Raw genomic sequence first — 12,979 nt, 5'->3', positions numbered from 1 at the left:
TCCCCAAAATTACTTCTAGTTAAAGTGAGCAACCCATTTGTTGTATTTTCAAATCATAAAACAGATTTCCATCTCTTCTCTCAAAACCAAACACAGCCAAGTCAAGATTCACTGGAATTCTGAAAAGTCTAGGTTACAATTTTTTCAAGTTAGTAATAATTTGCTTCACAGCAGGACAGAAGTCTAAAAAACTTTTGTATAGAGCTTCATAAACCAGACATTCTCTCTGTATTATATTGCTTGCTTCCAGGGAATTCCTGAATGATTGTCAAAAGAAAGTTAAATAAATTTGAAATTCTGTTGAGTATTAAAAGTATCATTCATTTAAAACCAATTTTTCAACACAGGCTCCATAATGATAAATATTGGCAGGGTTTACATGCCCCAATAATGAGGAAATGATAACAAACATAAGTTAAAACTTTTGTTATACAGTGATTCCACTTGATCATAATGACACTAAATATTTACATCCTTTTGAAACACAAAGTACTGTTCTATCCAACACTCCATCCCTAGAAAATGTAGATTTGATGTTTATGTACATAGTTTTGAGGCAATGTGCACAATGTGAGCAATAATCTCACTGTTCCGATGTAAGATGTATGTAAGATCTTCCCATTTGCTAAATTCAAGTTATGCCAACCCAAGTCTAGTCAGAGCACTGTACTGTTACAAATTCATTAACCTTTTTACAGATTTCAAGAAAAAGGAACCATTTTAATATGTAGTTTGATTTCTGCGGTTTGTTCTGTGGTACTCCTTATTGACTGAACTACAGCACATGTTTAGATATCCATCTAGGCTTGAAACATGAGAAAACTTCCTACAGCTAATGAATAATTTAAAAATTTGTATGACAGGAAACGGAAGAAAGGAATGTAGCCATCCTAGTCACAATCCAAGTGACTTGTGGGAGGTTTACTCAGGATCAGCATTTCAGATGAAAATACCGGATAACTTTGGATTAAAAAGTATACATTTCTGCTACATTCAAAAAGTAAGTAGACCGTGCAATCTACATGGTACTACAAACAGTCATGAACTGTAGATCTTCCAATTTGTTAAACCTATTCTTATGCAAACAAGAGATTCTTATGTTCAATGTTCAAATCAATATTTTAAAAATTCCATTCTAAAGCCTCCTAAAATCTTACCCGAGAAAGTAATGACGAAGTACTGCCTGTGGGCCTCCTCTTGCGTCTCCAAATTCTTTTGCTGGCTTTCAAAGACAAGATTACCTTTTTCCAGTAGAACCTGGCCACTTGCACTCTGCCCCCAAAGATTGCTGCTATCATCAAGCCTGTTGGTGCTTGCCAACTCGTGTGTTTCTTGTCACAGATGTGGATGAGATATTATATAATTATACTTCCTATTACATTAGTCCAAGTGAATAACAAAATGAAGTCCGGTTAATTTTTGTTTCCAGGTTTGCTTTATATTCAGTTTAAGGAAGATATTACACCTGATTTAAACAAAACTGCAATTTAGGCATGTGTTCGCATATTTATAGAATTACACTGAACACCAAATTAGGTACTAAATTCCAGTTTGGACACTGCAATTTCCCTTGTGATGACAGTATGTGGTGGTAAATATTAATCCTTAATCAGACTACACAAATATAGTGTGATCATTAAAAATACTAGACAGTTCTGTCAATGAAAGAAAGAAAACTTTCTTAAACTTAGAGCATGGTAGGGTATCAGAAGAGGGACCATCTGAGAAACATTTCCACCAAAAAAAATGTTTGCTTTTTTAAACTCAGAAGGGATTGCATTGTTTTATTAAAAAAAAAAAATTCTCATCCTTAAAGCCTCTGTAATCCCCCAACTAAAACATTCCATTTTCATTTTTATTTATCTGGCCATAACAAATCAGTTTATTTTTATCTCTTTGCCCAAATAAGAAGTCTCTTTTCCTACTAGGTTTTTGGGAATCAAGGCCTTGAATTGTAAATGTGAATACTAGTTTATGTCATATTTTTTGTAAATACATTTTAATGGATTAATTTTACATGTATTTAATGGATTTAATTCCATTAACAGTATTCCACTTAATTAAATTCCTATTAATGGAAAGAAGTTTTGATAAAATGGAAGCTGAATAGTACAAGACAGATTGCAAACATGATCACTATTGGAGATACACACAGATTCATATAAATCAGTCTAATTATTTTTTTTAATCAATTCTGGAGAATGCAGTTCTTCATATAAATATCTGTGTTTTCTTCAAAGGAAATGTATTTCTACAAGGATAAGAATATTCATTATTTGCTTATGGTTTACTATGTTCAATTTCTTGTTCCTCATATATAAAAATCTCAAATCACTATCAAGTAGAAAACAAAAATATTATTTTCCTGTTACAAATCAAGCAATAGCAATAGTGAACAAAGAATAATTCAGAAAATTATTCATATATCCATATATGTGGTGAGTAATCTATTTGCTGAAATACATAAACTACTTGGCCAGCACTTGATAAAATTGTACCCAACTGGGATCAATCTGTGAGTAATACACATATGGGAGAAGACCAGGAACATTATCCAAACCTGACTTGTCAAAGAGAGACTTTTTTTTTTATGTCAACCTCAACAGCCTTTTGATTAAACCCTAAAAACTGTATGATAAACCTCCCATGCTATGCTCAAAGGTGAACCTTAAAATGAAGGGTATGCTAAGAACAATGTGGGAGCTTCAAATGGAAGTTTAATATGTTACAGATGAAAGAAATACAGATTTTTAAAGGGTGGTCCACAGAAGTAACCACTAAAATACAATCAATCTTTCAAAATGCAAGCACATTCTGATGACCAACAACAACTACAACCAAGAAGATCTATACAACTCAAAATGTCTCATTAATGTCTATGCAAATACTAGCACCAACTATAGTCAGTCAAATTCTGTGATAAACTCTAAGACTCTCTGAAGTCATGGGGACAGAACACAGACAAACACAAGTTATCTGGATTAAAAACTGAGCTCAGAAGTTACACATTTGATGTGATGGTACATGAAATATCTACTCTTGCTGTCCTCATTTGTTCTGTTCAATGAATATGGATTAGCAATTAACCACTGCTACACTTAAAGTTAAGATGTATTACAGGAATAAATCCAATGTGGATTATATGATGTGAACTTCTTATTGATCAATTTGTAGAAAATTACCTCAAAACTACTGCCAACTTTATATGATTGGAATTACTTGTTTTATTGTTGTTGTATCCAATTGTGTTAGATCTATCATTATAGATGTGCCAGTGCTGCTAGGAAGCAATTAGGATTAAAATTATTCCAGTAATTCCACACACCCCCTCCCCAATAAGCATTCAATTTTCTTCTACTCTTCTGCATGGACTGTCTGATAAAGGAAAACAGCTGCATCATACACAGCTCACTTTTTTTTCAGCACAAAACTCATCATGCAATTATAAATAAAATAAAATGTAGCTACAGGTGCATATATTGCAGTTTACATAGGTTCAAAATGAGAAGTCCATATTTCAGTTAGATGTGAACATTCTATGGAAAAATAACAAAATCAAAAAGTTTTCTCTGCTGTGGAAGAATAATGACACTCTACGTAACATTACGATGCTAGGGAAAATGCACATCTCTGATTCTCTATCTCTGAATGGTGCTGAGCCATTCTGTACCATAAAATACTGTCAAATAAATTAAAACACAACCAACCATAGAATGGAAGTACAAAAAACAATTATACCTGACTTTAAACACAAGCACACTGAACAACTGAAAGAGGTTTAAGTAATACACCACACTGTATCTGTCATGAGTAAACGCCGGGGAAAGAAAGGTAAAACTGTCAAAATAATTCCTTGTCACTGACAAAGTAGATATTAAGGCCCTTACATTTAAGTAAACTTGAGCAGAGCAGGATAATTACGAAACAATATTTAAAACACTCAAGTGGCATAAATAAAAAAAATAAATTGCAGTCATAATCTAAAAAAGGTAAAGAATTATTTACAACAACAACAAAAAATCAATTAGTTCATTTTTTGGATACTAGGCATTCTTAAGGGACTAACTCATAACAAAGGTCTGTGACAAAACACAGGACAACTACAAGCCTCAGAACAAATCCTTGACAATTAGAAATTCATAAATAAATGAAGTTGCCCATTTCAGAATGAAGCTTAAGTGTCAACAATCCTTTGATCCTATCGAAGCTACACCACAATGAGTATTACTAGTCCGACGTTTAGGAAAAGCTGCTCTGTTGCCGTATTAGCGTCATTTTCAAGAGCACCAGTAGAGCAAGTACAACAAAGCTGGTAACAGTAGTAGCACTGATTCAAAAGAAATATTCATACGGACACCAAGAAATCTATTAAAATAATATACAATGTAAAAAAGGTGAAGTCAGTGTACAAACAATTCACACGGCTCCTAGTTAACAAGGAAAGGACACAAAGATTTCTAGCTTTAGTCACAGGTGTGAAGAGCGGCCTGACTTCACACAAGAGGAAGCAACCACTATCTGAAAGCAAGCGCACAGTATTTGCTAGAGTAAGCCTAGCAAGCACACAGCCAAAGCAGAGACCTGGTAGTGCAAATGACTAAAAACATGATTAAATTATATTGCGCTACCAATGGGTTGCCACCTTTTGACGCTGTTTGTGGCAAGATTGTGGTGAGATTGTGGAACCAGAACCACCATGGTATTATAAACTTATGTTAAAGTCTCTACAGCATCACAGATATACTGGGATAAGAAAAAAAGACAGCACAATCTGGGTTCCAGGAATTGTCATCAATTCACGTATCTAAAAACAAGAGATAGCAGACAATCCAAAGAGAAAGCCCTACCATTAGATAAAGTGGTGACTCCAGAAGGACAAATTCTACTCTATGTTTTTTTTTTTTTTTTATTGCTCCTAATCTCAGCAAGTTTAGGACTTGTAATACCCCATCAGGAACACAATGCAGTAACATTTGGGTATACTTTGTAGAATTTTAAGAGCAGCATCTATTTCAATGGGTTTCCATTTTTATTTGAAGTGCAGAAATTTGGAATGTCTCCTCAGCACTATCTCAGCTTATCTACTAAACACTTAACACCCCTTTAGGGTGATCGCTGAAGTGTTTTTTTTTTTCCATCAGGTCACTGTCCTGTATCTTTAAATACTCGGCTGCACAAACATAAACACTGTTATTTAAGTTTACAGAGTAGTATTGAATCTGTGAATACATAGCTGTAAGTAAACGTCAGTCACTGATCAATGCCAGTCCATCAGCTGTAATTGTACCTTGAATAAATACCTATTAAAAATACCATTATAAATAGGACAGGAGCTGTGATAATGAACCATTTAGCCATGAAACTCTTGACTACAACCATATACAGTCACAGACTTGAATTCAGACAATTTTCCTCCAAAAAGGCTCAAATTCTAAAGGCATTGTTGATCAAAAACCACCTAGAACTCTAGAATGCCTTGAAGTTTCTTCTAAATTACTCAAGTATCATGAATTAAAGAGCTGGACACTGTTTCAACCTGCTCTAAGCTGATTATATAAAGTGACACCATATGGCTACTTGAGCATTCCCAGGCATGTCACAAAGGTTAGGTGCTCAAAGAGTCAGGTAATGCTGATTTGCAAAAATGAAATAATCTTGACTGTTTACAGGTCTGCCTTTTGTCAAAGGAGAGTCATGGCAGTTCTCTCTAAATTAAAAACTGAAACCTTTCAGTTTCTTCCACAAATAGTGACATTTTGCGAAATAATACAGAGAGTAAAAAGACATGCAATAACCAAAGTTACTACAGGTTCAGACAACAACATTTATTTTTAATTAAGCATGTTTATCAGTTCAACAAATCTTAGATCTTCCAAATGACATTTGACTCTTTTCATTCATAAAAATATTTCAGCGGCAACATTTGTTAACATTTAGGATAAAACTAAATGCTGAAATATTGCAGCACTTTTGGAGACACAATATGAATTTTTTATTTAGCTCTAATAGCAGAGTTCATACAAAACAATTAAGTATATTGGAGAGCAAAATCATCCCAATTCAGGAAACTGGAGAGAATATTAAAGGATTTGTTTAAAACTAGGCACTAAAACTCTATTCCTAACTGAAGCCACTGTGCCTCAAATTCCTTTGAGCACTTTTCTATATCAGGGCATTAGTCAACCATCAGCTCACTTTTTAAAACTAAAAACAATCCACATGATATCACCTCTGAGGTAAACTATTCTTATAAAAAGGGGAAAAAGCCCAAGTATTTCTGGTTATTAGTTTCTTCTCAGATGGAGTTGTTTTTAAAGGATCAATAAGAATAACTACTAAAAAGTAATTTCTGTATGTCCAGGAGGTTAATTAGTTTGTTTTATTTCAGTTATTAGGTCTTTGTTCCTTCTCCTGTGTTTTCTATTCTTTTTGACACTGTTTCATAGAAAATAGTGAGAGAGGAAAATTGTGTTGATTTCTTTCATTGTAATGAACAGTTGTACATAAGTAGTCACATGCTATCACATCAACACATAAAAAATTAGGCAGAAATTGCATCTTATAAGTTATCACCCTTCTGCGCCCTCATGAAAATGTAACTCAAATAGTGACATTAGTACTATTTTTTTAATCACACAGAATAATATCTTTTACTCTGAAGAATCAGCAGACTAAAGCACAGAATAGAAAAAGAACTCAATGCTGAATTCAGGGGGCAGACCCAATGGACTGTAATCAAAGAAAACTCAGAGTGCTGTATGGAAAGCCAAACGGTCAAGTTAAACACTATTTTACTCTCAGCTCTTACACATAAACAAATAGAATAAAAGATGGTCTTACTGCCACTAAGACAGAAAAATATTTGCTTTTGAAGTAATTTTGCAATAAAATCTTCTCCATGCACTTAGAAAGTCTTTGAGAAAGAATAAAAAGCAAAAATTCTAAAAGTCAAGCTCTTACACTCCCAATTTTCAGGAAACAGCTATAGATGCTTCTTTCCTGACAGCTAACCACTATTTGTCCCACCATGTCTAAACACGCTTAACATTTCTCATTTCACAGCTCAAAATCGACTTTTTTTTTTATTTGTTACTTTAACAGAAGAAAATCTTCCAACAAATGAAAGTCATATGATTTGAAGACTCTTTTTCAAATTTTAGGAGTATTTTTTAAAAGGGAAAACACTCTGCAATTATAAGTTACAATAGTCTTCAAAAAAGCAATCTCTAAATGATCCTTTCTGAGAGGCTGAATTTTAATGCAAGTTATGTTGCCCAATGGTGAACACGAACAGCTGCATAAATGACAGAAATTCAACTGATTATTTGCATCAAATTTTGTTTGTACTTTCACATTTGTATGTTAAATTATTTTAATACTATGTAATTGCTGTATGTTCAAACATGATAATACCAATAAGCAATTGACATTTTTACAATTGTACCTAATAATATCTGAATTATCAACATAGATGTCAACAAGCAGCTGTAACCATGGCATCAAATCTCTAAACACAACAATATCTGGATTTAAACTAAAACAATTTTTATTATTTTTTTTTTTAATGCATGAATAAAGTGAACGAGTTAGTTTTAACTAAGCACAGGAACAGGTTGCCCAGACAAGCTGTGGTATCTCCATCCTTGGAGCTATTCAAAAGCCACCTGGACATGGTCCTAAGCAACCTGACAACCTGGCCTGCTTTGTGCAGGGGAGTTGGACAAGATGACCTTCAGAGGCCCGTTCCAACCTCAACCGTTCTGTGATTCTGCAAATGTTAGCCTTTACCCCTAAGAGAAGGCTCGCATTCATGGCGGAGGGACAATAGTGATTATTTCAAGTAGCCTATGGCTCTTGAGATCACATCAATCTCAGTTACAGGCTACCAGGGAGCTGCAATGGCTAGCAATATCTGTGGGACTTGCAGCAATAACTCACCACTCAGGGCTCGTCCCATCATGAGCAGGCTGACCAGAGAGAGCAGACAGAGTATGGCCAGAGCCCAGGTCATCAGGCACCTTCAGGGTGACAAGGCAGGTCTCAGGTCTAGTCAAAAAGTCAAACCAGAAGTCAGGAACAACAAGATTGCGGACTGAGCTAAAGACTGCTTCTCCTCCATCACAGCTCAGGGGGGAACTGATGGCCTGGGGCTGAGCTTAAATGAGTGGGGTGTTGCTGGGGCCCAGATGAGGCTAGGCAGGGTCATTAAAAGCTGCTGGCACAGTCAGGGCTCTACTATGGTCATTTTGTGGCTAGAAACTTTAAGCACTTTGATCTTTTCTGCAATAGTACTCGTGCAGCATGAATAAACATAATTTGTTCTTGCTTACCTGTTTCAAGTACTGCTAATGAAAGTTATATAAGCTCAATACATATAAAAATTAAAAGATGAAGTTAAATGTAATACCCATATATATTTATATAAATTTTCTCTGAACTTAAGTTTTATATAAGTAGTCTGTAAACTCTTAAATAATAGTAAACTGTGACCAGAAGGAAAAAAAACTTGAAGTAGATTATGATACTTCTAGGAACAGAGTTTGCACCTAGAATTTCCTGGAGTTCACTGCTAGTTTACTGAGTCAGTCCACTGAATTTACTGAGTTAGAGTTTAGTCTACAGTTTGCTGCTACAGGAAGCAATCTATTTTTTACACTATCTATAGACAAGATTTCTTTTTCTTACTGTTTGTGTAGTATAAATAGATTTTTAAACTTCACTATGGATTTCCTTCATTTTTTTTTAGGTCCAATGTTTGTGGAAAAAGAACATATAGTATTGAAGTGGATTTCCTGTAGCATCTTCTGCTTTTGTTGTCTGAGTTAGTATTAACTCTTCACTGAAAATTGAAACACGTGGTCTAGAATTGTAACAGATTAGTTGTGAAAGTTATAAAATTTTGCACTTTTATTTAACTCCAAGAAATAACCACAGAGTGCTGCTCTGCAAGTCATACTTACAACAGAACAGAAAACTCAAAATTACAATTATATAACCACATCTCTCCTTTTACGCTAAGGTATAAGGCAATAAATATCAATGTGACTGTGATGCATAAGGGCTTTGGAATAACAGACTCTATAAAAGAGTGGCATGTGTGACTAGACCTAACCAGAATATTTTTTTTACTGACCATTTTTGCAAAATGGCAGTGCAGCTTGCTGTGTGTTTCTCAAAGGAAGATAGGATACTTGCAGGAGAAGTGTATATGCTAAAAGGAAGCAGGAGAGGCTTTCTTCTCTCTTCTTACTATATGAGAGATAAATTGTATCTCTTATTATAGGGGAAGATCGGTCCTCGAGATAAACATTTAAGTCCTATTACAATAAAAACAATAGTTTAAAATAACATTTCAGTAAGCCCTTCTGGATTGCTCCCTCAGCTATTCCTCAGCATTTTTAGCAGGAAGATAACAAGGATGCCCAAATGCTTGATCTGGCATCCATGAAAACAAACAAACAAACAAAAGAACTACAGCTGTTTCCTTTTTGGAGCCGTAACTCAAGCTGTACTTACCCTCCAGGGAGCACCAAAATATTCTAAGCAGAATAATAAAACTTTCTTTAAAAATTATACTTCAGGTTCATTTCTGAGATTTCTCAAACTCCAGGAGGCTGATTATATCTCTTCTTTTTCCTGATTATTTCTAAATCAGTCTTTTTTTTTTTAAAGAGTTACTCCTTGTTTAAGCAAAATCCAGCAAGATAATCACACTAATTTCTGCGAATATGGCAAGACAGAAACACAGGGTCGCTTAAAACCAACATAAAAATGAAGGCAAGGAAAAATACAAATTTTCACAACCCATTCATATATTTTGTCATTCACAGTACATTTTGCATGATACTTCTCATTCCGTTCTAGTCATAGAAAGATTGCAAAATTTCTGAATTTTAGGTGGCACATGAACAATGTATTATATGGTAAGCAGTTTTGAAAATGGGGGAGACATTTGAATGAGTTGTGATTTTCCTGCACCAAAGCCACAAACTGCAAATTTATTCTATCACCTGGAATAGATATCTAAAATCCTAATTGAAAATAAAATTTTGTTTACTACTACTGACTCTATGTTCGTACAAAAGATGGTTACAAAGAAGTCTCAACCAGGCTGAAGTGTACTAAGCTCAAACATCATGTAAATAATAGCTCTGTACAATATTGTAATAGATATAGTAACTGAAAACCTTAATTTAGAAAAGTAGCTAACTTAATTTTAGAAGCTGTTCGACATTCAGCACTGTATACATGGAATAAAGGTAAAGAAAAGTACAATTATAAGAGTCTATTGCACCACTTAATTGTATTTTCTCGTTACTTGGCCATCCAATATCTTATTAATGGAATCCTTTCTCGGGCCAAACCCAACCATAAAAAAACCAACAAACCCACAGCTTTTTTTTTAAAGTAGTCTTTAAAACAGGCAATTCTACCATGACTGAAGGAGTTCAGCACCTCTAAGAAGATACTCAGTATCACCAAGAACGTAGCCTCTAAACAGACAGTGCTTTGTCTTAAAGTCACAGCATGTAATTTTGTTAGATTCTAAGCTTCAGTAAGGCAAAATTTTATTTAAAAACCATCTTTTTTTTTTTTTGCTATATCAGAAGATATCTTCCAACTGACATTCAAACAGCATTTCATCTTCAATAGATCTTGGTATTTTAAATTGAAAATCCTAATCTCTGTATTCACCATATGACTGAAAAAAAATTATTATTTGTCCTTGTCTCTGAAAATAACACTGACAGCCTCAGAGCAGCTGCCTCCATTATCTTACAAGATCTACAAAAGTCTCCTAAAAAGGACAAGAAAATTTTTATGAAAACCCACATAACACTTAAATTGCACATTAAAATATTGTTTTGATGTTTTATGATAAATTAACAACAGGGATATTTTTAAAACCTCTAAATCATGTTGATATATCTTTTCAGGTGCTATTACACTTTTAGAAAACATATTCAAGCTGTTCCTAAAACCATAAAACCAGCCCAACCTGGGAAGAGAAAATGATTCAAAGGTTGCTTTACTGCAAGATACTGTGTAACATCTGGCCAAAACTTCCTCCGGTAAGGGGATTAACAGAAAAGGCTCTTCTCTTTCATTCATGAGGTGAAATAAATTTAGAAGTTAACATTTGTTGAATTCCCTTTAATGTGATTTCTGCTAAATGCTGCAGATTGCATTTCCTTTAGCCAGGCTGAAGAGGGTTTGCATTTCTTCCATGCTCATTTAAATGTTTTTGGAAAAGATGAGTTGCCCCTCTCCCTCCCAAAGGGAAAAACCTGTCTTCACTCAAATCCGTCCATAGTTACACAAGTGCACTTTCCTTCACACCAGTGCTCTCTTCTGAGGCAGGTGTCAGAATGTTTACCAGATGCCTGCAACCAGATGCATTAGTGCATTTGCTCTGAAACAGAGCTACGAAGGACAGCAAGGAGAGGATCCAAGGGAAAGGTGTATCACCCAGAGGTTCCAGTACCCGCCTTTCCCACATTAGTTTTGGGTTGGTTTGCTTTGTTTTTTAACTAATATTTGAATGATATGAACATTCACAAACTTGACTACTTCAGTGTAAGAAACAGAAGAAAGATCAGCAAGCGCATCAGTCAACGGAGATACGTCTTCTTATCCCCAGCTACATCTGCTGAGTGGAACAGGACCTCAGCTGGCCACAGCCCTCTCTACAGCTGCAGAGCGGAACAGAAGGAAAGGAATTAAATCTGTATGAGTCCTAGTACAGATGACACACTTGTAGCTGGACTTAGTTCTTACAGCTATTTCAGTTTAAGTATGCTAAACAGATATTAAAAATTATATTAATAGTTACTCTAGTAGTTTCTATAAGAAGAATTTTAATATATTAATGATAATTTTTTTTCTGATTGTAGCAAGGCCTTATGAGGAGTATTTGTACACATAAGGATACAAGAAGCTTAGCACAGGAATAAGTTAAAGCAATGGCTGTAAAATGTGAATAGTTGATACAATTTAGTAAAAGTGAGACGGGAAATATAGTATTCCCAGTGGCTGAAGTAAAACTAAGGCTGCTGCCTAAGGAGGCATACCAATAACATCTGGTTACATATTTAATTGAACACATACTCTTTAAAAAGAATTTATAATTAAAACCTGTTTTTCAATTGCCAGAATGGGGATTCTATAAATAAGATAATAAAACAGAAATGTTAAGAACTTAAGGCAGGAGGGCACTAAAAGAGCAAGTACCAACAAAACAGAAGAAAAGTGAGATGAGAGGAATTATGATTTTGTTTTCTTTGGTTTTTTTTTTTTCTTCTTCTTAAGCAATGTTTTAACATTATGTAGAAACTATAGTTGCACTTTTTACTTAAGAACATTAGCAGTAGCGGACAAAAGCTGGATGTTTCTTATATCTCAGTGAAAGTCATGAGTTTGTTTTAAAATTGGTGCTCTTATCCAGAAGTCTCAAAGAAATAAATCCTATGTAATTCAGTATAAGCTTCACACTTAAAACAGAGAAAAGCAAATGAAATACAGCATAACATATGACGATAAACTCCCTATCTCTCCCAGAAGACACCAGCACTGAGTCCCCACTCTGTACAGGATAATCTATACTGTTCAGGGTAACTCTTGTGAATTATAATGACAGAAAATCTACTCTGAGCAGATGTTACTTGAGCCTGTCTTTGAATACGTCTCCTACATGTAAAGATTCTTATGTAGGGAAAAGCTAAGTTAAACCTAATAGGCTCCCTAATAACATTGACTAACCTGACGTATTCTATAGTTTGACATATGCAATTCACATTTGAGAATTACATGGGAGCAAACCTCGTAGTACGTACCTTTTCTCTTTCCCACCCTTAAAGAATCTGAGGCATAACTATAATTAAGATTAGAAATGGCTTAGTTTTCAGCCTTCTTATTTCCTAGGTTTGGCTGAGATAAAACAAAAAGTCTCAGTCTCTTTAATTTCTACACATCCTGTATT

The sequence above is a fragment of the Chlamydotis macqueenii genome, chromosome 13 (genome assembly GCF_036417535.1).
Source record: "Chlamydotis macqueenii isolate bChlMac1 chromosome 13, bChlMac1.mat, whole genome shotgun sequence".
NCBI lineage: Eukaryota > Metazoa > Chordata > Aves > Otidiformes > Otididae > Chlamydotis > Chlamydotis macqueenii.
Note: the sequence above shows the minus strand (reverse complement) of the source record.